Raw genomic sequence first — 27,705 nt, 5'->3', positions numbered from 1 at the left:
TTTGCATTGAAGAACTAAAATAAATTAACTTTTCGATGATATTCTAATTTAGTGAGATGCACCTGTATATCTCTATATAATCTATATCTCTAATCTATATATATATATAATCTATATATATATATATATATATATAAAAATATAGATCTATATATTCTGCTGCTATATTTAAACTGTAGCTCTTGTAACTAGACACATTCCAAAGTTAGTTAGGTTAAAGGGAATCGGTCACCAGGTTTTTGCCACCTAATCTAAGAGCAGCATGATGTAGGGAAAGAGACCCTGATTCCAGTCATATGTCACTTACAGTACTGCTTATTTTAATTTTGACAAATCACTTTTATCAGTAGGAGATTATCACTAGAGGACTGCTGTCATGTAGTTCTCCATATTCATATAATCCCGCCCCCAGTACGGATTGGTAGCTTTCTGTGTACAATCAGTGGTGTGGGTGGGGTTATACAGAGCTCAGTATTCAGAGAACTGCTAGATCTGCAGAGGATAAAACAGATATTTTGTCTGAATGCCAGCATGCAGATCAGTAAGTGACACATCGCGGGAATCAGGGTCTCTTCCCCTACATTATGGTGCTCTCAAATGGGGTAGAAAACCTGATGACAGATCCCCTTTAAAAGTCTATGGATCATTAACTGCTCATGAGATGTTTATATGTTGTAGCTAGTTCTTTTTCCTGATTTGAGCAGTAGGACATCACTATATTCCCATAGCTGTGCTCTTTCTTGATTTATGCATGGTGACAGCGCATACGCGGTTCAGCTTTTTCTCACCTGTACAGATGAGCGGGCACAGTACACATCATCAAGCGCATATGGGCATAGAAGGTTTTGAGTATCAAAAGGTGGTCTCCGCACGCTTGCTTTTCCACTACATGTGAATGAGGCTTTAGAATCACATTCACATGGAGTGTAGTTGCAATGCAGAATCCCAGCATCTGGACTTACTCTATAATTGAAACAGTCACCAGGTTTATGCTGCCAGATCTGGAGAGCAGCATGAGGTAGGAGTAGAGACCCTGATTCCAGCAGTGTCTCATTACTGGGCTTCTTTCTATTATTTTAATAAATCACAGTTTTATCAGCTGCAACACTGCTAGTCCTCTCAGTGATGAGCTCCTGCTATGTAATTTTCGATATTCATGAGCTCTGGCTAGGCACGCCCCCGCGACTGAATGGCATCTTTCTGCCTATGCATTTAGTAGGCAGAAAACTCATTGAGTCGTGTGGGGTGGGGGTTAGACAGCTCATCACTGAGAAGACCAGAGTGATTTTATAAAACTACAGCACCAAGCCCAGTGTGACAAATCACTGGAATCAGGGTCTCTGCCTCTTTTTTATACTGCACTTATGTTTAGAAGCAGAAACTTAATGTCATTTCAACATAACTTATTGTTGAACATAAGGGCCGAGGACCTTTTCTGGTTAATGGCTACCGCTACTATTCTGAACTCTTGTTTTCCGTTCTGTTTGGGAGATTATCGTTGCCTCCACCAAGTCTCATCAATGACAGTAAACACTAAAAGAAGTGAAAGGAAACTTCAGATTTGTTCTGGTGTCATGGAACTGCATTAATACAAGAAGCACTTGTAACAAAATCTGCGCAAGTACCTGTGTAAAACATGCAACAGTTATTACTTTGAAGAGGCTTTTTTTTTTTTTTTTTTAACTTAATACCTGAAAGAATATGATAATATCAGTCACTTAACCGCCATAAAAGCCCTCATCAGAAGTACCAGTATTTCCATTTTTTAATAATTTTCACACATCCCTGGAATGTGATCTTACGTGCTTGAGGACACTTAAAATTAATAGTGTAATTTTCATATGTCTGCAAAAGTTGCTTTTCATTTCTTTACCTTTTCTTTACCGCTGACATAAATTTGCTTATAATCACTTTTATTCCCATTCTATTGAATACATTAAAACGACAAAAGGGAAAAAAAATCCATTTGCAGCCGGTTTTCTGAGAACCCAGATTAAAAACGCAAGAGGTATGGAAGAGAGGTACAAATACAATGCTTTGGAAAAGTATTTACCTCTATAGAGATGGCCACTAACATTTCATATAGGGCACTAAACGGCCTGTGGCCTTATGATCAGGGGTAATATATCACAAAAAGCAGTTATATATATTATTTTTTTTTAAATATATGTATTTAAATAGATAAATATATATACACATCTATATATATCTATATCTACATACAATACAGACCAAAAGTTTGGACACACCTTCTCATTTCGGTCTATATAGATATATATCGGTCTATCTAGATATATCCATCTATCTATACAGTATATAGTTAAATCTATACATATATAAATATTTATTTATGGATATAAATATATTTATCTATCTATACACACACACAGATTTCTGTAACCTAATCAGAGTCCCCTGATGAAGCTTGATGCGAAACACATGTTTTTCATAGGTGAGGAATTACCATGACCACTGTATAAGCGCTTTATTATGTATGAATAAAAATATTTATTAGTGAAATGGCTGGGGGGCTACCAGACTGTTGTCACTTGTCTTTACGGCTATGCTCGAGGTTTGTCTTTATAGCTTTTGTGGCATTTTTAATACAGCGAATGTGAATTATTCACTTTAGGATTTCATTCTGTCTCACAGGGTGTGACACCATATTGATCCTGGGACACAGGACCGTGCAAAATAAAGACTTTTCTAACGACGTCGTTATCGTGTTTTCACACACCAACGTTGTATCGTACATTATGTAATCTGTAGATTATATAAAATTCCAGTATAAAATAAATGACCGTGTCTGGTGTGCCATTTCAGAGGTTTTTTTTTTTTTTAAAAAAAAGAGCTCTCTTTTTCAATTCGAGTACCAACACACAAAGGTGATTTTCTTTTCCCTTTTTCTCTTTTTTTAACAGCGCAAAAAAAAAATGTAAAAGCCGAAAATGACACTCCTTTAAGCAAAGGATGGCTTTGACACATTCATTTCAATGAATAATCATAGCTCGTACAATGTCGCATTAACGATGGCAAAAGGATAGTGTCATTTACAACAATCCTCTTTTCAGGCCTTCATACTTTAGGGCATCTTGGGTTGCGCAGCTCCATTAGTCATTTTCAGTCCACATATGTATCACGGTGATGCATGGTCAGAGTGTTCGGGCAATTATTCTTATAGGGCACGAATATTGTCTGCCATCGGCTTTCGGTGACAAAGCTGCGAAACATTTAATGAATAATAAATTATCCCGTTAATTAAACTAAAATCTACAACTCCGGTAAATGAAGGCTTTAAAACTTGTCATTGAGAAGCACTTTGCATTTATTTGACTTGCACAGGAACAGAAGCAGCGGCAGCGTCGCCCTTGGTGCTGATTTCTTACCACTCTAAATGTCTCCTCTGAGCCAGAATACACTAGCTGTTTCTGATCCCGCTGTGAGACACCTGCACTGGCTAGTAGACTTGTCATGCCGCACAAAACCCTACCATCTTCAGCTTGACATTGTGCAAGTTATAATTATTCATCCAAATGAATATGTCACTGCACCAGCGGCAGACCTCTCATCAGAGCAAAAGAAAAATACATCAAAACATTATCAACCCAGCAGGAAGACAGGGGCCAGAAGGAAAATTACCCATTTTTAATATGGATGCAAGAAACGGCATCTATTATTTTATTTTTTATTTTTTTTACAAAATAATAAAGAAAAAAAAAATATTTTTTCCAAGTTTTGAAGTCCGATAGCAATAATAGACTCTCCCTGTAGACAAAGGGAGGGACAGAATCCATCACTCAGTCTTTCTTCCTTTTTAGTATTTTGCTGAATCTAATAGAAGAATAAAGGATTGTCTAAGCAAATAACCCCACGAGCAGATTGTCGATATCTAGTGGGAAGAAAGATGGCGGCGAAAAAATAAACACACGTCATACATCTATGCACACAACGGCTGCGACGTGAGCCTTCCGTCTCCCTTGATGTATGTTCACACATGGCGTTTTTTTTTTTTTTTTTCATTAACGCAGTATTTTATAGTACCAGCATGATCAATAAGATTTCTGAAATCCCATGCACGCGCTGTTTATTTTTATTTCCCGCGAGTATTTTGAGCCCTGCCGCGTTTTTGCGAAGGCGCAGAATGTCAATTCCTTCAGCGCATTCAAATGAATGAGTGAAAAAAAAACCCAAGTAAAAATGCTGCAAAAAAAACAAAGTGGCAAAAACAAGTGCATTGTATGCAGCGGTTTTCCTCCCACCACGCTGGTCTTAGCCTTAGATCATGTTCACATGTTGCATTTTTCCTTTCTGCACCTAAGAGCAGAAATCGGGGCTTATTTAATAAAGCAAACTAACTTTTAGGAAAGTGTAAACTTAGATGAGAGAGGCTTAAAGTAAAATCATAAGGTCTCATGCTGGATCTTTAGACAATCTTGTCCAAGTTTATACCATTAAAGGGACTGTCAGCACAGAATGACTTTTCAAACTAAGTCCCCCCACGCGGTGACCATGGCGGGGCCAATCATTTATATACACCTTCCCACCTGCTTGTTTTTTCCTGTATTTCCACCCCAACTTCTTTGATTGACAGCTCTGGCTTCATAGGGCCACAAAAGGGTGGAGATATATGGACACCAAGCAGGTAGGAAGTTGTATATACAGGTGCTTCTCACAAAATTAGAATATCATCAAAAAGTTAATTTATTTCAGTTCTTCAATACAAAAAGTGAAACTCATATATTATATAGAGTCATTACAAACAGAATGATCAATTTCAAGTGTTTATTTCTGTTAATGTTGATGATTATGGCTTACAGCCAATGAAAACACAAAAGTCATTATCTCAGTAAATTAGAATACTTCTAACAACAGCTTGAAAAATGATTTTAAAATCCGAAATGTTGGCCTACTGAAGTGTATGTTCAGTAAATGCACTCAATACTTGGTCGGGGCTCCTTTTGCATCAACTACTGCATCAATGTGGCAATGTGGCATGGAGGCGATCAGCCTGTGGCACTGCTGAGGTGTTATGGAAGCCCAGGTTGCTTTGATAGCAGCCTTCAGCTCATCTGCATTGTTGGGTCTGGTGTCTCTCATCTTCCTCTTGACAATGCCCCATAGATTCTCTATAATAGATTCTCTATGGGGTTAAGGTCAGGCGAGTTTGCTGCCAATCAAGCAAAGTGATACTGTTGTTTTTAAACCAGGTATTGGTACTTTTGGCAGTGTGGACAGGGGCCAAGTCCTGCTGGAGAATGAAATTTCCATCTCCAAAAAGCTTGTCTGCAGAGGGAAGCATGAAGTGCTCTAAAATGTCCTGGTAGACGGCTGCACTGAGTTTGGTCTTGATAAAACACAGTGGATCTACACCAGCAGATGACATGGCTGCCCAAACCATCACTGATTGTGGAAACTTCACACTAGACCTCAAGCAGCTCGGATTGTGGCCCCTCTACTCTTCCTCCAGACTCTGGGACCTTGATTTCCAAATGAAATGCAAAATTTTATTTCATCTGAAAACAACACCTTGGACCACTGAGCAACAGTCCAGGTCTTTTTCTCCTTGGCCAGGTAAGACACTTCTGGCGTTGTCTATTGGTCATGAGTGACTTGACACAAGGAATGCGACACTTGTAGCCCATGTCCTGGATACGTCTGTGTGTGGTGGCTCTTGAACCAATGACTCCAGCAGCAGTCCACTCCTTGTGAATCTCCCCCAAATTTTTGAAGGGCCTTTTCTTAACAATCCTTTCAAGGCTGCGGTTATCTCGGTTGCTTGTGCACCTTTTTCTACCACACTTTTTCCTTCCACTCAACTTTCCATTAATATGCTTGGATGCAGCACTCTGTGAACAGCCAGCTTGTTTAGCAATGAAGTTGTGTGGCTTACAGAGTGGAGTGTGTCAATGACTGCCTTCTGGACATCTGTCAAGTCAGCAGTGTTCCCCATGATTGTGGAGCCTACTGAAACAAACTAAAGGACCTTTTTAAATGCTTAAGAAGCCTTTGCAGGTGATTTTTGTTAATTATTCTAATTTACTGAGATAATGACTTTTGTGTTTTCATTGGCTGTAAGCCATAATCATCAACATTAACAGAAAAAACACTTGAAATAGATCACTCTGCTTGTAATGACTCTATATAATATAGGAGTTTCACTTTTTGTATTGAAGAACTGAAATAAATAACTTTTTGATGATATTCTAATTTTGTGAGAAGCACCTGTAAATGAAGCGCCTGTGCTTAGGTTTGTACAGTCATTCTGTGCTGACAAGAGTCCCTTTAACTTTATTTGATTCACAAAGTTCCGACATACTTTTAACAAATTTTAGTGCCCGATGTAATGATTTAGGTCACATCCTTTCTTTGTCTTTTTCCAGATAAACTGCGTTCTTCCCTAGGCGCACATGTCTGACCCGTCAAAAATGCATAACAAACGTAGTGCAAAGCATGAATTGGCACAAATCGAGCCAAATTTCTTGTGCACGTAGCTTAGGAAATCAGAGTTTTTAGCTCCTGTCGGGTGTATACGCTCAAGGCAATTTATTACGATTTGGAGAAATTTCTGCAACCAATCTGACATGTGTGAATGTGCACTTAGACTACACTGTGGAATGACTGACCTAATTGTTTAAAGGGGACCTGTTACCACTGACATGTCTCTTTTAATAAATTCTAAAATAACTGCGGTGATTCTGAATTATCTTTTCCTAGAACTTTGCATTTTGTTATTCCTCTTATTCCTCCTAGAAATTTATTGATAAAATGACAACTTGTGGATGTGTCCTGACACAGTTAAACACTCTACTCAGCGCTATCAATGTCAGGCGTGTAGACACACCTATCTGACAAGTAACTCCCACTTGTCAATGTATTCATAAATCATGGGGAATACAAGTAGTTACTAAAACTACTATAACTGTGTTTAGACAGCCCATTCATTATATGTGGGGGGGGGCTTAAATCACTTTCCTTTTTTGTCTTGTGGTATTGCTTGCCATCGCAATAGCTGACCTAGCTGAAAACATCCGTAATTGTTAGACTCTGTGATAGTAGTTGGTATATGGGTATAGGAGGCGCTGTGGGCTCGTCACTACTAGTGGCAGCAAATTAGTGGACAGGGAACCAGAGTTGTCCAAATGGGTTTTGATGTAGCTGAAAAGAAGTAAATTTGCGCTAGTGGTAGTGAACAGAAGGACAGCACGAGAGATATACAGTGCAAGAGATAATTTTATTTAATCGAACATCAGCTTAAATTAGCTTAGTTAAAATGATTCAGACTCAGTGGGGTCACTGGGTCGGATAAGAGAATAGGTATTAAAAGTATTAAGATTTTTTTAAAATCAATAAAAAGATTGGTGTCCACTGATATAAGATCAACATAGGCCTTTTTCCCGTAGTCTGTGGATGTTCGGTTGCAGTAGATGTATAAGGAGGCAAAGGCTTGTAGACCTGGTGGGATAGAATAGGAATGTATAAATATGGTATACTAATGAGCGATAGGGAACAGGTAGATATCTTTTTGTTGTGGTTACCTGATACTGGTGCCTCGTATGGGATACGAGGGTCACTGGTGGTACGTGTTGGTGCCTAGGAGGGAGGACGAAGGGTACCTAGAGTGGGGTACAAAAGATGTATGGATCAGCGGGGGTGGAACTCGATAGAGATGTCTCTGCTGGACTCTGAGTTGGGTCGTGAGTTACCTGTACTTGGTATGGTACTCAATAGGCTGTGGTAGTGGTTGGCTGTTTCTCCACAGTCGTTCTGCTACTGGTATGACAGTCAGCAGGCTGTGTGGATAATACGGAATTCACTGGAGGGGTACTAAAGGGAGTGAGGGGAGACAAGTATTGAATAGGGTGCAAGGCTCAGGGGTAAAGGTACGAGATTTGAAGAAGTCAGTTACCTTCTAGAAGGTGGCGGGGGGTGTCCTGAGTATTTTTTGATGACTAGGAGATGGCGGTCCTAGTCCTTTTTGGAAAGTGGTAGAGGATATGTCACACACGGCTGTGGGTGGATGATCTGAGTTAGATCTGTAAGGGGGAGGAATAAGGATAGATAATAAATTAACTAACTTGTGTAGCCGTAGTACAAGCCTTGGAGACAAAAGGTTTTTTGGTTTACCTGTAAATAGGTACAAGGGGCCTCCAGGGGCGTCTTAAGATGAGCTGGAGGTAGTAATCCTGGTCCCTTGTAGAGTGGAGGTAGCACGAGGAGGTCAGAGGTGGGATGCAGCAGGAGGCTGGTATTAGCATATAGTGTCTCTGTATGCTGAATAGAAATCTATACGGAAGGGGGAGGGGGTATATCTGTTAGGGTATCACTGGGTAGTGGTTGTAGCCTCCAGTATGTACCCAGAGATCGTGGTTTACCTGTTTCGTAGGGATTAGGGTGTCAAATAGTAGATGCTGGTTCCGGTCTCCTTATTGTAGATACAGCAGGGTGCTGTAGTAGGAGGCTATAGTGGTATCAGAGGTAGCCAGAGAGAGGATACAGCATGAGGCTATTGTTGTCCTATGTTGGGTGCACCAGGTAGCCCTGGCTGAGTAGAGAGTGCAGGTGCCAGATGCGACAATATGGAGGGTTGCTGGTGCAGGGCCCAACTGGGGAGGTTGATGGCAAGTACTGCAGGGAGCAGGGAAAATCCGTTAGAGGGTCAGCTGGGTGCAGTATGGCTTGGTAGGGCAGAGGCTCGTTATTACTTACGGTCAGTAGAGAGCTTCACCGTCTGGGGGTGGTGGTCGAGGTCCGGAGCGAGGGCGGAGTCCCGGCCGGTGACTGCCGCGTACTCGCTGTTTCCGGGTAGGAGACGGAGAAGGAGTATATGTGGAGAGCGCGTGCGAAGGTGCGCGTCTCCTAGGAAAGCGCGAGAGAGGGGGGCAGCGTGACGTGGGGTAACGTAGTGTGCAGCGTGCACAAAGTACGGAGGCCTGTGGGCGCCTCTTTCACTGGGTTAAAGGTCAGTCCGACGCGTTTCAACAGCTGCGGCTGTCTTCCTCAGGGATGGATTAACCCAGTCAAGTGGTGTCATTTATATATGCAGGGCTGGTGACGTCATAGGTCGATTGGTTAGTCATTAAAGGCAAAGAGCTCTATTTCGCTGTTCAGACCTCTTGGTCTTAGGGTGTTAAGTTTGAAAATCCACTCACTTTCTTTCCTGGACATGCTCTTAATAAAGTCTCCTTGTCTCCAGTTTTTGTGGACGATTTGTATACCTACTATTTTAATTCCTTTTATTGATCCATTGTGTTTTTTTGTAAAGTGTTTTGAGAGGGGGTGGCCCATATATTTATTTTTGATGTTCCTTATATGTTCGCTGATCCTGACATTCATAGGTCTTTTTGTTCTGCCTATATATAATTTGCCACATGGGCAATTTAGCCCGTATATAACCCCTGTGGTGTTACATGTTATAAAATCTGTGATGGGGTATGTTTCTTTTTGGTGGCTGACGGTGTGTTGTTTTGGTGTGTTGAGGGTTTTGCATGTCTTACATTTTTTTGCATGGGAAGAAACCTTTTAGTTTTTGCTGGAATGGAGTTTGAGGTTTTTGAGAACTGGTGTGTATCTTTACTGTGGGGGCTATAATGGATCCTAGATTACGTGCCTTTTTGAAGATGAATTTGGGTCGGTTTGGGATTATATCTCCGATTATTTTGTCATCTTTAAGTGTGTGCCAGTGTTTTTCTACTATTTTCCTGAAGATGTGAGTATTGGCAGAGTAAGGTGTGATAATAGGGACAATAGTATTGGGCCTGGAGTCGTTTTTTGGTTTGATAATGTTTGTTTCAGTTAGGAGGTGGTGGCGCGGTATTGTTGCTATTTTGTCTTTGGTGTTGGTGAGAAATTGCCAACTTATCACAGACTGTATGCTATTCATATTAACCCATAACTATTTCATGTACGAGGGGGACTACTACTCCCAGCAATGGGGAACCGCCATGGGAACCAGGTTCGCACCCAGTTATGCAAATCTGTATGTAGGCCGCTGGGAAACATTAGCGATACACCCTGGAGGCCTCTTGCATAAGAACCTGGTCGTATGGCGAAGATTTATAGACGATATTCTATTCATCTGGTCAGGTGACCAATCCTCACTAAACTCATTTATGGAAGATCTAAATAAAAACGAATTCTTCTTAGAATTCTCATCAACTACCAGTACCACCACAGTCAACTTTTTAGACCTCAATATTTATATTGAGGATAACTGCATCCGTACACGTACATATCACAAACCTACCGATGCTAACGGTTATATCCCAATAGACAGTTGCCACCTCCCCACCTGGCTACTTAACGTCCCCCGGAGCCAATATCTACGACTGCATAGGAATTGCTCCAAATCGCAGGATTTCAATATGGAAGCAGAACTCCTTACTAATAAATTCTTAGAGAAGGGATACAACGCCCAATTTCTCACCAACACCAAAGACAAAATAGCAACAATACCGCGCCACCACCTCCTAACTGAAACAAACATCAAACCAAAAAACGACTCCAGGCCCAATACTATTGTCCCTATTATCACACCTTACTCTGCCAATACTCACATCTTCAGGAAAATAGTAGAAAAACACTGGCACACACTTAAAGATGACAAAATAATCGGAGATATAATCCCAAACCGACCCAAATTCATCTTCAAAAAGGCACGTAATCTAGGATCCATTATAGCCCCCACAGTAAAGATACACACCAGTTCTCAAAAACCTCAAACTCCATTCCAGCAAAAACTAAAAGGTTTCTTCCCATGCAAAAAATGTAAGACATGCAAAACCCTCAACACACCAAAACAACACACCGTCAGCCACCAAAAAGAAACATATCCCATCACAGATTTTATAACATGTAACACCACAGGGGTTATATACGGGCTAAATTGCCCATGTGGCAAATTATATATAGGCAGAACAAAAAGACCTATGAATGTCAGGATCAGCGAACATATAAGGAACATCAAAAATAAATATATGGGCCACCCCCTCTCAAAACACTTTACAAAAAAACACAATGGATCAATAAAAGGAATTAAAATAGTAGGTATACAAATCGTCCACAAAAACTGGAGACAAGGAGACTTTATTAAGAGCATGTCCAGGAAAGAAAGTGAGTGGATTTTCAAACTTAACACCCTAAGACCAAGAGGTCTGAACAGCGAAATAGAGCTCTTTGCCTTTAATGACTAACCAATCGACCTATGACGTCACCAGCCCTGCATATATAAATGACACCACTTGACTGGGTTAATCCATCCCTGAGGAAGACAGCCGCAGCTGTTGAAACGCGTCGGACTGACCTTTAACCCAGTGAAAGAGGCGCCCACAGGCCTCCGTACTTTGTGCACGCTGCACACTACGTTACCCCACGTCACGCTGCCCCCCTCTCTCGCGCTTTCCTAGGAGACGCGCACCTTCGCACGCGCTCTCCACATATACTCCTTCTCCGTCTCCTACCCGGAAACAGCGAGTACGCGGCAGTCACCGGCCGGGACTCCGCCCTCGCTCCGGACCTCGACCACCACCCCCAGACGGTGAAGCTCTCTACTGACCGTAAGTAATAACGAGCCTCTGCCCTACCAAGCCATACTGCACCCAGCTGACCCTCTAACGGATTTTCCCTGCTCCCTGCAGTACTTGCCATCAACCTCCCCAGTTGGGCCCTGCACCAGCAACCCTCCATATTGTCGCATCTGGCACCTGCACTCTCTACTCAGCCAGGGCTACCTGGTGCACCCAACATAGGACAACAATAGCCTCATGCTGTATCCTCTCTCTGGCTACCTCTGATACCACTATAGCCTCCTACTACAGCACCCTGCTGTATCTACAATAAGGAGACCGGAACCAGCATCTACTATTTGACACCCTAATCCCTACGAAACAGGTAAACCACGATCTCTGGGTACATACTGGAGGCTACAACCACTACCCAGTGATACCCTAACAGATATACCCCCTCCCCCTTCCGTATAGATTTCTATTCAGCATACAGAGACACTATATGCTAATACCAGCCTCCTGCTGCATCCCACCTCTGACCTCCTCGTGCTACCTCCACTCTACAAGGGACCAGGATTACTACCTCCAGCTCATCTTAAGACGCCCCTGGAGGCCCCTTGTACCTATTTACAGGTAAACCAAAAAACCTTTTGTCTCCAAGGCTTGTACTACGGCTACACAAGTTAGTTAATTTATTATCTATCCTTATTCCTCCCCCTTACAGATCTAACTCAGATCATCCACCCACAGCCGTGTGTGACATATCCTCTACCACTTTCCAAAAAGGACTAGGACCGCCATCTCCTAGTCATCAAAAAATACTCAGGACACCCCCCGCCACCTTCTAGAAGGTAACTGACTTCTTCAAATCTCGTACCTTTACCCCTGAGCCTTGCACCCTATTCAATACTTGTCTCCCCTCACTCCCTTTAGTACCCCTCCAGTGAATTCCGTATTATCCACACAGCCTGCTGACTGTCATACCAGTAGCAGAACGACTGTGGAGAAACAGCCAACCACTACCACAGCCTATTGAGTACCATACCAAGTACAGGTAACTCACGACCCAACTCAGAGTCCAGCAGAGACATCTCTATCGAGTTCCACCCCCGCTGATCCATACATCTTTTGTACCCCACTCTAGGTACCCTTCGTCCTCCCTCCTAGGCACCAACACGTACCACCAGTGACCCTCGTATCCCATACGAGGCACCAGTATCAGGTAACCACAACAAAAAGATATCTACCTGTTCCCTATCGCTCATTAGTATACCATATTTATACATTCCTATTCTATCCCACCAGGTCTACAAGCCTTTGCCTCCTTATACATCTACTGCAACCGAACATCCACAGACTACGGGAAAAAGGCCTATGTTGATCTTATATCAGTGGACACCAATCTTTTTATTGATTTTAAAAAAATCTTAATACTTTTAATACCTATTCTCTTATCCGACCCAGTGACCCCACTGAGTCTGAATCATTTTAACTAAGCTAATTTAAGCTGATGTTCGATTAAATAAAATTATCTCTTGCACTGTATATCTCTCGTGCTGTCCTTCTGTTCACTACCACTAGCGCAAATTTACTTCTTTTCAATTGTTAGACTCTGCCCACAAACTGAAATAAAACAGACGACCACATATACAGTAAAATACTTAAAGAAAAGAGGCACAAATAAAATAAGGAACTGGGTGCAAAAAAAAAAGGGCAGAGAGCACACAAGGTCTGTCCAAGCCTCGCCAGTGGACTTGTGTGAATAAACAACGGGGGACCCTGAAACAGTGGGGGTGGCACATACATTACAGAGACTACTGTGGGGGCCCTTATAAAGTGTGGGGCCCATTATACAGTTTAGGAGCTAATGCGGGGCCAATTATACAGTGTGAGAGCTGATGCAGAGCCCATTATACAGTGTGAGAGCTAATGCAGAGCCCATTATACAGTGTGAGAGCTAATGCAGGGCCCATTATACAGTGTGAGAGCTAATGCAGAGCCCATTATACAGTGTGAGAGCTAATGCAGAGCCCATTATACAGTGTGAGAGCTAATGCAGGCCCATTATACAGTGTGAGAGCTAATACAGGGCCCATTATACAGTGTGAGAGCTAATGCAGAGCCCGTTATACAGTGTGAGAGCTAATGCAGGACCCATTATACAGTGTGAGAGCTAATGCAGGGCCCATTATACAGTGTGAGAGCTAATGCAGGGCCCATTATACAGTGTGAGAGCTAATGCAGAGCCCATTATACAGTGTGAGAGCTAATGCAGAGCCCATTATACAGTGTGAGAGCTAATGCAGAGCCCATTATACAGTGTGAGAGCTAATGCAGGGCCCATTATACAGTGTGAGAGCTAATGCAGGACCCATTATACAGTGTGAGAGCTAATGCAGGGCCCATTATACAGTGTGAGAGCTAATGCAGAGCCCATTATACAGTGTGAGAGCTAATGCAGAGCCCATTATACAGTGTGAGAGCTAATGCAGGCCCATTATACAGTGTGAGAGCTAATGCAGGGCCCATTATACAGTGTGAGAGCTAATGCAGAGCCAATTATACAGTGTGAGAGCTAATGCAGAGCCCATTATACAGTGTGAGAGCTAATGCAGAGCCCATTATACAGTGTGAGAGCTAATGCAGAGCCCATTATACAGTGTGAGAGCTAATGCAGAGCCAATTATACAGTGTGAGAGCTAATGCAGGGCCCATTATACAGTGTGAGAGCTAATGCAGAGCCCATTACACAGTGTGAGAGCTAATGCAGAGCCCATTATACAGTGTGAGAGCTAATGCAGAGCCCATTACACAGTGTGAGAGCTAATGCAGAGCCCATTATACAGTGTGAGAGCTAATGCAGAGCCCATTACACAGTGTGAGAGCTAATGCAGAGCCCATTATACAGTGTGAGAGCTAATGCAGGGCCCATTATACAGTGTGAGAGCTAATGCAGAGCCCATTATACAGTGTGAGAGCTAATGCAGAGCCCATTATACAGTGTGAGAGCTAATGCAGGACCCATTATACAGTGTGAGAGCTAATGCAGAGTCCATTATACAGTGTGAGAGCTAATGCAGAGCCCATTATACAGTGTGAGAGCTAATGCAGGACCCATTATACAGTGTGAGAGCTAATGCAGAGCCCATTATACAGTGTGAGAGCTAATGCAGGACCCATTATACAGTGTGAGAGCTAATGCAGGGCCCATTATACAGTGTGAGAGCTAATGCAGGACCCATTATACAGTGTGAGAGCTAATGCAGGCCCATTATACAGTGTGAGAGCTAATGCAGGCCCATTATACAGTGTGAGAGCTAATGCAGGGCCCATTATACAGTGTGAGAGCTAATGCAGAGTCCATTATACAGTGTGAGAGCTAATACAGAGCCCATTATACAGTGTGAGAGCTAATACAGGACCCATTATACAGTGTGAGAGCTAATGCAGAGCCCATTATACAGTGTGAGAGCTAATACAGGACCCATTATACAGTGTGAGAGCTAATGCAGAGTCCATTATACAGTGTGAGAGCTAATGCAGAGCCCATTATACAGTGTGAGAGCTAATGCAGAGCCCATTATACAGTGTGAGAGCTAATGCAGAGCCCATTATACAGTGTGAGAGCTAATGCAGGACCCATTATACAGTGTGAGAGCTAATGCAGGGCCCATTATACAGTGTGAGAGCTAATGCAGGACCCATTATACAGTGTGAGAGCTAATGCAGGCCCATTATACAGTGTGAGAGCTAATGCAGGCCCATTATACAGTGTGAGAGCTAATGCAGGGCCCATTATACAGTGTGAGAGCTAATGCAGAGTCCATTATACAGTGTGAGAGCTAATACAGAGCCCATTATACAGTGTGAGAGCTAATACAGGACCCATTATACAGTGTGAGAGCTAATGCAGAGCCCATTATACAGTGTGAGAGCTAATACAGGACCCATTATACAGTGTGGGAGCTAATGCAGAGCCCATTATACAGTGTGAGAGCTAATGCAGAGCCCATTATACAGTGTGAGAGCTAATGCAGAGCCCATTATACAGTGTGAGAGCTAATGCAGGACCCATTATACAGTGTGAGAGCTAATGCAGAGCCCATTATACAGTGTGAGAGCTAATGCAGGGCCCATTATACAGTGTGAGAGCTAATGCAGAGCCCATTATACAGTGTGAGAGCTAATGCAGAGCCCATTATACAGTGTGAGAGCTAATGCAGAGCCCATTATACAGTGTGAGAGCTAATGCAGAGCCAATTATACAGTGTGAGAGCTAATGCAGAGCCCATTATACAGTGTGAGAGCTAATGCAGAGCCCATTATACAGTGTGAGAGCTAATGCAGAGCCCATTATACAGTGTGAGAGCTAATGCAGGGCCCATTATACAGTGTGAGAGCTAATGCAGAGCCCATTATACAGTGTGAGAGCTAATGCAGGCCCATTATACAGTGTGAGAGCTAATGCAGGCCCATTATACAGTGTGAGAGCTAATACAGAGCCCATTATACAGTGTGAGAGCTAATGCAGGACCCATTATACAGTGTGGGAGCTAATGCAGAGCCCATTATACAGTGTGAGAGCTAATACAGGACCCATTATACAGTGTGGGAGCTAATGCAGGACCCATTATACAGTGTGAGAGCTAATGCAGAGCCCATTATACAGTGTGAGAGCTAATGCAGGACCCATTATACAGTGTGAGAGCTAATGCAGAGCCCATTATACAGTGTGAGAGCTAATGCAGGGCCCATTATACAGTGTGAGAGCTAATGCAGAGCCCATTATACAGTGTGAGAGCTAATGCAGGGCCCATTATACAGTGTGAGAGCTAATGCAGGGCCCATTATACAGTGTGAGAGCTAATGCAGAGCCCATTATACAGTGTGAGAGCTAATGCAGAGCCCATTATACAGTGTGAGAGCTAATGCAGAGCCCATTATACAGTGTGAGAGCTAATGCAGAGCCCATTATACAGTGTGAGAGCTAATGCAGGGCCCATTATACAGTGTGAGAGCTAATGCAGGGCCCATTATACAGTGTGAGAGCTAATGCAGAGCCCATTATACAGTGTGAGAGCTAATGCAGAGCCCATTATACAGTGTGAGAGCTAATGCAGAGCCCATTATACAGTGTGAGAGCTAATGCAGAGCCCATTATACAGTGTGAGAGCTAATGCAGGGCCCATTATACAGTGTGAGAGCTAATGCAGGGCCCATTATACAGTGTGAGAGCTAATGCAGGACCCATTATACAGTGTGAGAGCTAATGCAGGCCCATTATACAGTGTGAGAGCTAAAGCAGGCCCATTATACAGTGTGAGAGCTAATGCAGGGCCCATTATACAGTGTGAGAGCTAATGCAGGGCCCATTATACAGTGTGAGAGCTAATGCAGGGCCCATTATACAGTGTGAGAGCTAATGCAGGGCCCATTATACAGTGTGAGAGCTAATGCAGAGCCCATTATACAGTGTGAGAGCTAATGCAGGCCCATTATACAGTGTGAGAGCTAATGCAGAGCCCATTATACAGTGTGAGAGCTAATGCAGAGCCCATTATACAGTGTGAGAGCTAATGCAGAGCCATTATACAGTGTGAGAGCTAATGCAGGCCCATTATACAGTGTGAGAGCTAATGCAGGGCCCATTATACAGTGTGAGAGCTAATGCAGGACCCATTACACAGTGTGAGAGCTAATGCAGAGCCCATTACACAGTGTGAGAGCTAATGCAGGCCCATTATACAGTGTGAGAGCTAATGCAGGGCCCATTATACACAGTGTAGAGCTAATGCAGAGCCCATTATACAGTGTGAGAGCTAATGCAGAGCCCATTATACAGTGTGAGAGCTAATGCAGGACCCATTATACAGTGTGAGAGCTAATGCAGGGCCCATTATACAGTAGTGAGAGCTAATGCAGGGCCCATTATACAGTGTGAGAGCTAATGCAGGCCCATTATACAGTGTGAGAGCTAATGCAGGGCCCATTATACAGTGTGAGAGCTAATGCAGGAGCCCATTATACAGTGTGAGAGCTAATGCAGAGCCCATTATACAGTGTGAGAGCTAATGCAGGGACCATTATACAGTGTGAGAGCTAATGCAGAACCCATTATACAGTGTGAGAGCTAATGCAGACCCATTATACAGTGTGAGAGCTAATGCAGAACCCATTATACAGTGTGAGAGCTAATGCAGGACCCATTATACAGTGTGAGAGCTAATGCAGGGCCCATTATACAGTGTGAGAGCTAATGCAGAGCCCATTATACAGTGTGAGAGCTAATGCAGGGCCCATTATACAGTGTGAGAGCTAATGCAGAGCCCATTATACAGTGTGAGAGCTAATGCAGGGCCCATTATACAGTGTGAGAGCTAATGCAGGGCCCATTATACAGTGTGAGAGCTAATGCAGGGACCCATTATACAGTGTGAGAGCTAATGCAGGGCCCATTATACAGTGTGAGAGCTAATGCAGGAGCCCATTATACAGTGTGAGAGCTAATGCAGAGCCCATTATACAGTGTGAGAGCTAATGCAGAGCCCATTATACAGTGTGAGAGCTAATGCAGAGCCCATTATACAGTGTGAGAGCTAATGCAGGGCCCATTATACAGTGTGAGAGCTAATGCAGGACCCATTATACAGTGTGGGAGCTAATGCAGAGCCCATTATACAGTGTGAGAGCTAATGCAGAGCCCATTATACAGTGTGAGAGCTAATGCAAGCCCATTATACAGTGTGAGAGCTAATGCAGGGCCCATTATACAGTGTGAGAGCTAATGCAGAGCCCATTATACAGTGTGAGAGCTAATGCAGAGCCCATTATACAGTGTGAGAGCTAATGCAGGGCCATTATACAGTGTGAGAGCTAATGCAGAGCCCATTATACAGTGTGAGAGCTAATGCAGGCCCATTATACAGTGTGAGAGCTAATGCAGGACCCATTATACAGTGTGAGAGCTAATGCAGAGCCCATTATACAGTATGAGAGCTAATGCAGGGCCCATTATACAGTGTGAGAGCTAATGCAGGGCCCATTATACAGTGTGAGAGCTAATGCAGGGCCCATTATACAGTGTGAGAGCTAATGCAGAGCCCATTATACAGTGTGAGAGCTAATGCAGAGCCCATTATACAGTGTGAGAGCTAATGCAGGACCCATTATACAGTGTGAGAGCTAATGCAGAGCCCATTACACAGTGTGAGAGCTAATGCAGAGCCCATTATACAGTGTGAGAGCTAATGCAGGGCCCATTATACAGTGTGAGAGCTAATGCAGGGCCCATTATACAGTATGAGAGCTAATGCAGAGCCCATTATACAGTGTGAGAGCTAATGCAGGGCCCATTATACAGTGTGAGAGCTAATGCAGGACCCATTATACAGTGTGAGAGCTAATGCAGGGCCCATTATACAGTATGAGAGCTAATGCAGGGCCCATTATACAGTGTGAGAGCTAATGCAGGGCCCATTATACAGTGTGAGAGCTAATGCAGGGCCATTATACAGTGTGAGAGCTAATGCAGAGCCCATTATACAGTGTGAGAGCTAATGCAGAGCCCATTATACAGTGTGAGAGCTAATGCAGAGCCCATTATACAGTGTGAGAGCTAATGCAGAGCCCATTATACAGTGTGAGAGCTAATGCAGGGCCCATTATACAGTGTGAGAGCTAATGCAGGACCCATTATACAGTGTGGGAGCTAATGCAGAGCCCATTATACAGTGTGAGAGCTAATGCAGAGCCCATTATACAGTGTGAGAGCTAATGCAGGGCCCATTATACAGTGTGAGAGCTAATGCAGAGCCCATTATACAGTGTGAGAGCTAATGCAGGGCCCATTATACAGTGTGAGAGCTAATGCAGGCCCATTATACAGTGTGAGAGCTAATGCAGAGCCCATTATACAGTGTGAGAGCTAATGCAGGCCCATTATACAGTGTGAGAGCTAATGCAGGACCCATTATACAGTGTGAGAGCTAATGCAGGGCCCATTATACAGTATGAGAGCTAATGCAGGGCCCATTATACAGTGTGAGAGCTAATGCAGGCCCATTATACAGTGTGAGAGCTAATGCAGGACCCATTATACAGTGTGAGAGCTAATGCAGGCCCATTATACAGTGTGAGAGCTAATGCAGAGCCCATTATACAGTGTGAGAGCTAATGCAGAGCCCATTATACAGTGTGAGAGCTAATGCAGGGCCCATTATACAGTGTGAGAGCTAATGCAGGGCCCATTATACAGTGTGAGAGCTAATGCAGGGCCCATTATACAGTGTGAGAGCTAATGCAGAGCCCATTATACAGTGTGAGAGCTAATGCAGAGCCCATTATACAGTGTGAGAGCTAATGCAGGACCCATTATACAGTGTGAGAGCTAATGCAGAACCCATTATACAGTGTGAGAGCTAATGCAGAACCCATTATACAGTGTGAGAGCTAATGCAGAACCCATTATACAGTGTGAGAGCTAATGCAGAGCCCATTATACAGTGTGAGAGCTAATGCAGGGCCCATTATACAGTGTGAGAGCTAATGCAGAGCCCATTATACAGTGTGAGAGCTAATGCAGGGCCCATTATACAGTGTGAGAGCTAATGCAGGGCCCATTATACAGTGTGAGAGCTAATGCAGGGCCCATTATACAGTGTGAGAGCTAATGCAGAGCCCATTATACAGTGTGAGAGCTAATGCAGAGCCCATTATACAGTGTGAGAGCTAATGCAGAGCCCATTATACAGTGTGAGAGCTAATACAGGGCCCATTATACAGTGTGAGAGCTAATACAGGGCCCATTATACAGTGTGAGAGCTAATGCAGGGCCCATTATACAGTGTGAGAGCTAATGCAGGACCCATTATACAGTGTGAGAGCTAATGCAGGACCCATTATACAGTGTGAGAGCTAATGCAGGGCCCATTATACAGTGTGAGAGCTAATGCAGAGCCCATTATACAGTGTGAGAGCTAATGCAGGGCCCATTATACAGTGTGAGAGCTAATGCAGGGCCCATTATACAGTGTGAGAGCTAATGCAGGGCCCATTATACAGTGTGAGAGCTAATGCAGGACCCATTATACAGTGTGAGAGCTAATGCAGGACCCATTATACAGTGTGAGAGCTAATGCAGGGCCCATTATACAGTGTGAGAGCTAATGCAGGACCCATTATACAGTGTGAGAGCTAATGCAGGACCCATTATACAGTGTGAGAGCTAATGCAGGACCCATTATACAGTGTGAGAGCTAATGCAGGGCCCATTATACAGTGTGAGAGCTAATGCAGAGCCCATTATACAGTGTGAGAGCTAATGCAGGGCCCATTATACAGTGTGAGAGCTAATGCAGGGCCCATTATACAGTGTGAGAGCTAATGCAGGGCCCATTATACAGTGTGAGAGCTAATGCAGAGCCCATTATACAGTGTGAGAGCTAATGCAGAGCCCATTATACAGTGTGAGAGCTAATGCAGAGCCCATTATACAGTGTGAGAGCTAATGCAGGGCCCATTATACAGTGTGAGAGCTAATACAGGGCCCATTATACAGTGTGAGAGCTAATGCAGGGCCCATTATACAGTGTGAGAGCTAATGCAGGACCCATTATACAGTGTGAGAGCTAATGCAGGACCCATTATACAGTGTGAGAGCTAATGCAGGGCCCATTATACAGTGTGAGAGCTAATGCAGAGCCCATTATACAGTGTGAGAGCTAATGCAGGGCCCATTATACAGTGTGAGAGCTAATGCAGGGCCCATTATACAGTGTGAGAGCTAATGCAGAGCCCATTATACAGTGTGAGAGCTAATGCAGAGCCCATTATACAGTGTGAGAGCTAATGCAGGACCCATTATACAGTGTGAGAGCTAATGCAGGGCCCATTATACAGTGTGAGAGCTAATGCAGGGCCCATTATACAGTGTGAGAGCTAATGCAGAGCCCATTATACAGTGTGAGAGCTAATGCAGGGCCCATTATACAGTGTGAGAGCTAATGCAGGGCCCATTATACAGTGTGAGAGCTAATGCAGAGCCCATTATACAGTGTGAGAGCTAATGCAGAGCCCATTATACAGTGTGAGAGCTAATGCAGGGCCCATTATACAGTGTGAGAGCTAATGCAGAGCCCATTATACAGTGTGAGAGCTAATGCAGGGCCCATTATACAGTGTGAGAGCTAATGCAGGGCCCATTATACAGTGTGAGAGCTAATGCAGAGCCCATTATACAGTGTGAGAGCTAATGCAGAGCCCATTATACAGTGTGAGAGCTAATGCAGAGCCCATTATACAGTGTGAGAGCTAATGCAGGACCCATTATACAGTGTGAGAGCTAATGCAGGGCCCATTATACAGTGTGAGAGCTAATGCAGGGCCCATTATACAGTGTGAGAGCTAATGCAGGGCCCATTATACAGTGTGAGAGCTAATGCAGGGCCCATTATACAGTGTGAGAGCTAATGCAGAGCCCATTATACAGTGTGAGAGCTAATGCAGGGCCCATTATACAGTGTGAGAGCTAATGCAGGGCCCATTATACAGTGTGAGAGCTAATGCAGAGCCCATTATACAGTGTGAGAGCTAATGCAGAGCCCATTATACAGTGTGAGAGCTACTGCAGGGCCCATTATACAGTGTGAGAGCTAATGCAGAACCCATTATACAGTGTGAGAGCTAATGCAGGACCCATTATACAGTGTGAGAGCTAATGCAGGGCCCATTATACAGTGTGAGAGCTAATGCAGAGCCCATTATACAGTGTGAGAGCTAATGCAGGGCCCATTATACAGTGTGAGAGCTAATGCAGGGCCCATTATACAGTGTGAGAGCTAATGCAGGGCCCATTATACAGTGTGAGAGCTAATGCAGGACCCATTATACAGTGTGAGAGCTAATGCAGAGCCCATTATACAGTGTGAGAGCTAATGCAGAGCCCATTATACAGTGTGAGAGCTAATGCAGAGCCCATTATACAGTGTGAGAGCTAATGCAGGGCCCATTATACAGTGTGAGAGCTAATGCAGGACCCATTATACAGTGTGGGAGCTAATGCAGAGCCCATTATACAGTGTGAGAGCTAATGCAGAGCCCATTATACAGTGTGAGAGCTAATGCAGGGCCCATTATACAGTGTGAGAGCTAATGCAGAGCCCATTATACAGTGTGAGAGCTAATGCAGAGCCCATTATACAGTGTGAGAGCTAATGCAGGGCCCATTATACAGTGTGAGAGCTAATGCAGAACCCATTATACAGTGTGAGAGCTAATGCAGAACCCATTATACAGTGTGAGAGCTAATGCAGGACCCATTATACAGTGTGAGAGCTAATGCAGGGCCCATTATACAGTGTGAGAGCTAATGCAGAGCCATTATACAGTGTGAGAGCTAATGCAGAGCCCATTATACAGTGTGAGAGCTAATGCAGGACCCATTATACAGTGTGAGAGCTAATGCAGAGCCCATTATACAGTGTGAGAGCTAATGCAGGGCCCATTATACAGTGTGAGAGCTAATGCAGGCCCATTATACAGTGTGAGAGCTAATGCAGGGCCCATTATACAGTGTGAGAGCTAATGCAGGACCCATTATACAGTGTGAGAGCTAATGCAGAGCCCATTATACAGTGTGAGAGCTAATGCAGAGCCCATTATACAGTGTGAGAGCTAATGCAGAGCCCATTATACAGTGTGAGAGCTAATGCAGGGCCCATTATACAGTGTGAGAGCTAATGCAGGGCCCATTATACAGTGTGAGAGCTAATACAGGGCCCATTATACAGTGTGAGAGCTAATGCAGGGCCCATTATACAGTGTGAGAGCTAATGCAGGACCCATTATACAGTGTGAGAGCTAATGCAGGACCCATTATACAGTGTGAGAGCTAATGCAGGGCCCATTATACAGTGTGAGAGCTAATGCAGAGCCCATTATACAGTGTGAGAGCTAATGCAGGGCCCATTATACAGTGTGAGAGCTAATGCAGGGCCCATTATACAGTGTGAGAGCTAATGCAGAGCCCATTATACAGTGTGAGAGCTAATGCAGAGCCCATTATACAGTGTGAGAGCTAATGCAGAGCCCATTATACAGTGTGAGAGCTAATGCAGAGCCCATTATACAGTGTGAGAGCTAATGCAGGGCCCATTATACAGTGTGAGAGCTAATGCAGGGCCCATTATACAGTGTGAGAGCTAATGCAGAGCCCATTATACAGTGTGAGAGCTAATGCAGGGCCCATTATACAGTGTGAGAGCTAATGCAGGGCCCATTATACAGTGTGAGAGCTAATGCAGAGCCCATTATACAGTGTGAGAGCTAATGCAGAGCCCATTATACAGTGTGAGAGTTAATGCAGGGCCCATTATACAGTGTGAGAGCTAATGCAGGCCCATTATACAGTGTGAGAGCTAATGCAGGGCCCATTATACAGTGTGAGAGCTAATGCAGAGCCCATTATACAGTGTGAGAGCTAATGCAGAGCCCATTATACAGTGTGAGAGCTAATGCAGAGCCCATTATACAGTGTGAGAGCTAATGCAGGGCCCATTATACAGTGTGAGAGCTAATGCAGGACCCATTATACAGTGTGAGAGCTAATGCAGGGCCCATTATACAGTGTGAGAGCTAATGCAGGGCCCATTATACAGTGTGAGAGCTAATGCAGAGCCCATTATACAGTGTGAGAGCTAATGCAGGGCCCATTATACAGTGTGAGAGCTAATGCAGGGCCCATTATACAGTGTGAGAGCTAATGCAGGGCCCATTATACAGTGTGAGAGCTAATGCAGGGCCCATTATACAGTGTGAGAGCTAATGCAGGGCCCATTATACAGTGTGAGAGCTAATGCAGGACCCATTATACAGTGTGAGAGCTAATGCAGAGCCCATTATACAGTGTGAGAGCTAATGCAGAGCCCATTATACAGTGTGAGAGCTAATGCAGAGCCCATTATACAGTGTGAGAGCTAATGCAGGGCCCATTATACAGTGTGAGAGCTAATGCAGGACCCATTATACAGTGTGGGAGCTAATGCAGAGCCCATTATACAGTGTGAGAGCTAATGCAGGCCCATTATACAGTGTGAGAGCTAATGCAGGCCCATTATACAGTGTGAGAGCTAATGCAGGGACCCATTATACAGTGTGAGAGCTAATGCAGAGCCCATTATACAGTGTGAGAGCTAATGCAGGGCCCATTATACAGTGTGAGAGCTAATGCAGAGCCCATTATACAGTGTGAGAGCTAATGCAGGGCCCATTATACAGTGTGAGAGCTAATGCAGGCCCATTATACAGTGTGAGAGCTAATGCAGGGCCTATTATACAGTGTGAGAGCTAATGCAGAGCCCATTATACAGTGTGAGAGCTAATGCAGGACCCATTATACAGTGTGAGAGCTAATGCAGGGCCCATTATACAGTGTGAGAGCTAATGCAGGCCCATTATACAGTGTGAGAGCTAATGCAGGCCCATTATACAGTGTGGAGAGCTAATGCAGGGCCCATTATACAGTGTGAGAGCTAATGCAGGGCCCATTATACAGTGTGAGAGCTAATGCAGGACCCATTATACAGTGTGAGAGCTAATGCAGAGTCCATTATACAGTGTGAGAGCTAATGCAGAGCCCATTATACAGTGTAAGAGGCTAATGCAGGGCCCATTATACAGTGTGAGAGCTAATGCAGGGCCCATTATACAGTGTGAGAGCTAATGCAGAGCCCATTATACAGTGTGAGAGCTAATGCAGGGCCCATTATACAGTGTGAGAGCTAATGCAGAGCCCATTATACAGTGTGAGAGCTAATGCAGGGCCCATTATACAGTGTGAGAGCTAATGCAGGGCCCATTATACAGTGTGAGAGCTAATGCAGGGCCCATTATACAGTGTGAGAGCTAATGCAGAGCCCATTATACAGTGTGAGAGCTAATGCAGGACCCATTATACAGTGTGAGAGCTAATGCAGAGCCCATTATACAGTGTGAGAGCTAATGCAGGGCCCATTATACAGTGTGAGAGCTAATGCAGAGCCCATTATACAGTGTGAGAGCTAATGCAGGGCCCATTATACAGTGTGAGAGCTAATGCAGGGCCCATTATACAGTGTGAGAGCTAATGCAGGGCCCATTATACAGTGTGAGAGCTAATGCAGAGCCCATTATACAGTGTGAGAGCTAATGCAGGACCCATTATACAGTGTGAGAGCTAATGCAGGGCCCATTATACAGTGTGAGAGCTAATGCAGGACCCATTATACAGTGTGAGAGCTAATGCAGAGCCCATTATACAGTGTGAGAGCTAATGCAGGGCCCCATTATACAGTGTGGAGCTAATGCAGGGCCCATTATACAGTGTGAGAGCTAATGCAGAGCCCATTATACAGTGTGAGAGCTAATGCAGAGCCCATTATACAGTGTGAGAGCTAATGCAGGGCCCATTATACAGTGTGAGAGCTAATGCAGAGCCCATTATACAGTGTGAGAGCTAATGCAGGGCCCATTATACAGTGTGAGAGCTAATGCAGAGCCCATTATACAGTGTGAGAGCTAATGCAGAGCCCATTATACAGTGTGAGAGCTAATGCAGGGCCCATTATACAGTGTGAGAGCTAATGCAGGACCCATTATACAGTGTGGGAGCTAATGCAGGCCCATTATACAGTGTGAGAGCTAATGCAGGGCCCATTATACAGTGTGAGAGCTAATGCAGGGCCCATTATACAGTGTGAGAGCTAATGCAGAGCCCATTATACAGTGTGAGAGCTAATGCAGGGCCCATTATACAGTGTGAGAGCTAATGCAGGGCCCATTATACAGTGTGAGAGCTAATGCAGGGCCCATTATACAGTGTGAGAGCTAATGCAGGGCCCATTATACAGTGTGAGAGCTAATGCAGGGCCCATTATACAGTGTGAGAGCTAATGCAGAGCCCATTATACAGTGTGAGAGCTAATGCAGAGCCCATTATACAGTGTGAGAGCTAATGCAGGGCCCATTATAACAGTGTGAGAGCTAATGCAGGGCCCATTATACAGTGTGAGAGCTAATGCAGGGCCCATTATACAGTGTGAGAGCTAATGCAGGAGCCCATTATACAGTGTGAGAGCTAATGCAGGGCCCATTATACAGTGTGAGAGCTAATGCAGGACCCATTATACAGTGTGAGAGCTAATGCAGGACCCATTATACAGTGTGAGAGCTAATGCAGGACCCATTATACAGTGTGAGAGCTAATGCAGGCCCATTATACAGTGTGAGAGCTAATGCAGGCCCATTATACAGTGTGAGAGCTAATGCAGGCCCATTATACAGTGTGAGAGCTAATGCAGAGCCCATTATACAGTGTGAGAGCTAATGCAGGGACCCATTATACAGTGTGAGAGCTAATGCAGGGCCCATTATACAGTGTGAGAGCTAATGCAGGACCCATTATACAGTGTGAGAGCTAATGCAGGACCCATTATACAGTGTGAGAGCTAATGCAGGCCCATTATACAGTGTGAGAGCTAATGCAGAGGCCCATTATACAGTGTGAGAGCTAATGCAGGGCCCATTATACAGTGTGAGAGCTAATGCAGAGCCCATTATACAGTGTGAGAGCTAATGCAGGCCCATTATACAGTGTGAGAGCTAATGCAGGGCCCATTATACAGTGTGAGAGCTAATGCAGGACCCATTATACAGTGTGAGAGCTAATGCAGGGCCATTATACAGTGTGAGAGCTAATGCAGGGCCCATTATACAGTGTGAGAGCTAATGCAGGGCCTATTATACAGTGTGAGAGCTAATGCAGGACCCATTATACAGTGTGAGAGCTAATGCAGGGCCCATTATACAGTGTGAGAGCTAATGCAGGGCCCATTATACAGTGTGAGAGCTAATGCAGGGCCCATTATACAGTGTGAGAGCTAATGCAGAGCCCATTATACAGTGTGAGAGCTAATGCAGGACCCATTATACAGTGTGAGAGCTAATGCAGGGCCATTATACAGTGTGAGAGCTAATGCAGGGCCCATTATACAGTGTGAGAGCTAATGCAGGGCCATTATACAGTGTGAGAGCTAATGCAGGGCCCATTATACCAGTGTGAGAGCTAATGCAGGGCCCATTATACAGTGTGAGAGCTAATGCAGGGCCCATTATACAGTGTGAGAGCTAATGCAGAGCCCATTATACAGTGTGAGAGCTAATGCAGGACTCC

At 44.2% G+C, this 27,705-nt stretch overlaps 1 protein-coding gene and 1 long non-coding RNA gene across 3 annotated transcripts in view; both read right to left on the bottom strand.

Moving 5' to 3' along the window:
* FANCL (FA complementation group L) overlaps nt 1-27,705 on the bottom strand; it is a 111,135-nt gene that overhangs the window by 16,314 nt on the left and 67,116 nt on the right. The window lies entirely within an intron of this gene.
* On the bottom strand, nt 7,415-7,826 carry LOC141257623 (uncharacterized). Its single transcript, XR_012318086.1, has 3 exons — nt 7,704-7,826; nt 7,536-7,613; nt 7,415-7,452 (listed from the first exon to the last, which is right to left on the bottom strand). It is a non-coding gene; the product is annotated as an uncharacterized lncRNA (long non-coding RNA).

Source organism: Phyllobates terribilis, unplaced genomic scaffold (genome assembly GCF_046119375.1).
Source record: "Phyllobates terribilis strain yellow unplaced genomic scaffold, ASM4611937v1 Scaffold_3__8_contigs__length_932513732, whole genome shotgun sequence".
Lineage (NCBI taxonomy): Eukaryota > Metazoa > Chordata > Amphibia > Anura > Dendrobatidae > Phyllobates > Phyllobates terribilis.
The sequence above is the reverse complement of the archived record's forward strand: the minus strand, read 5'-3'. Positions and strand labels throughout refer to the sequence as shown.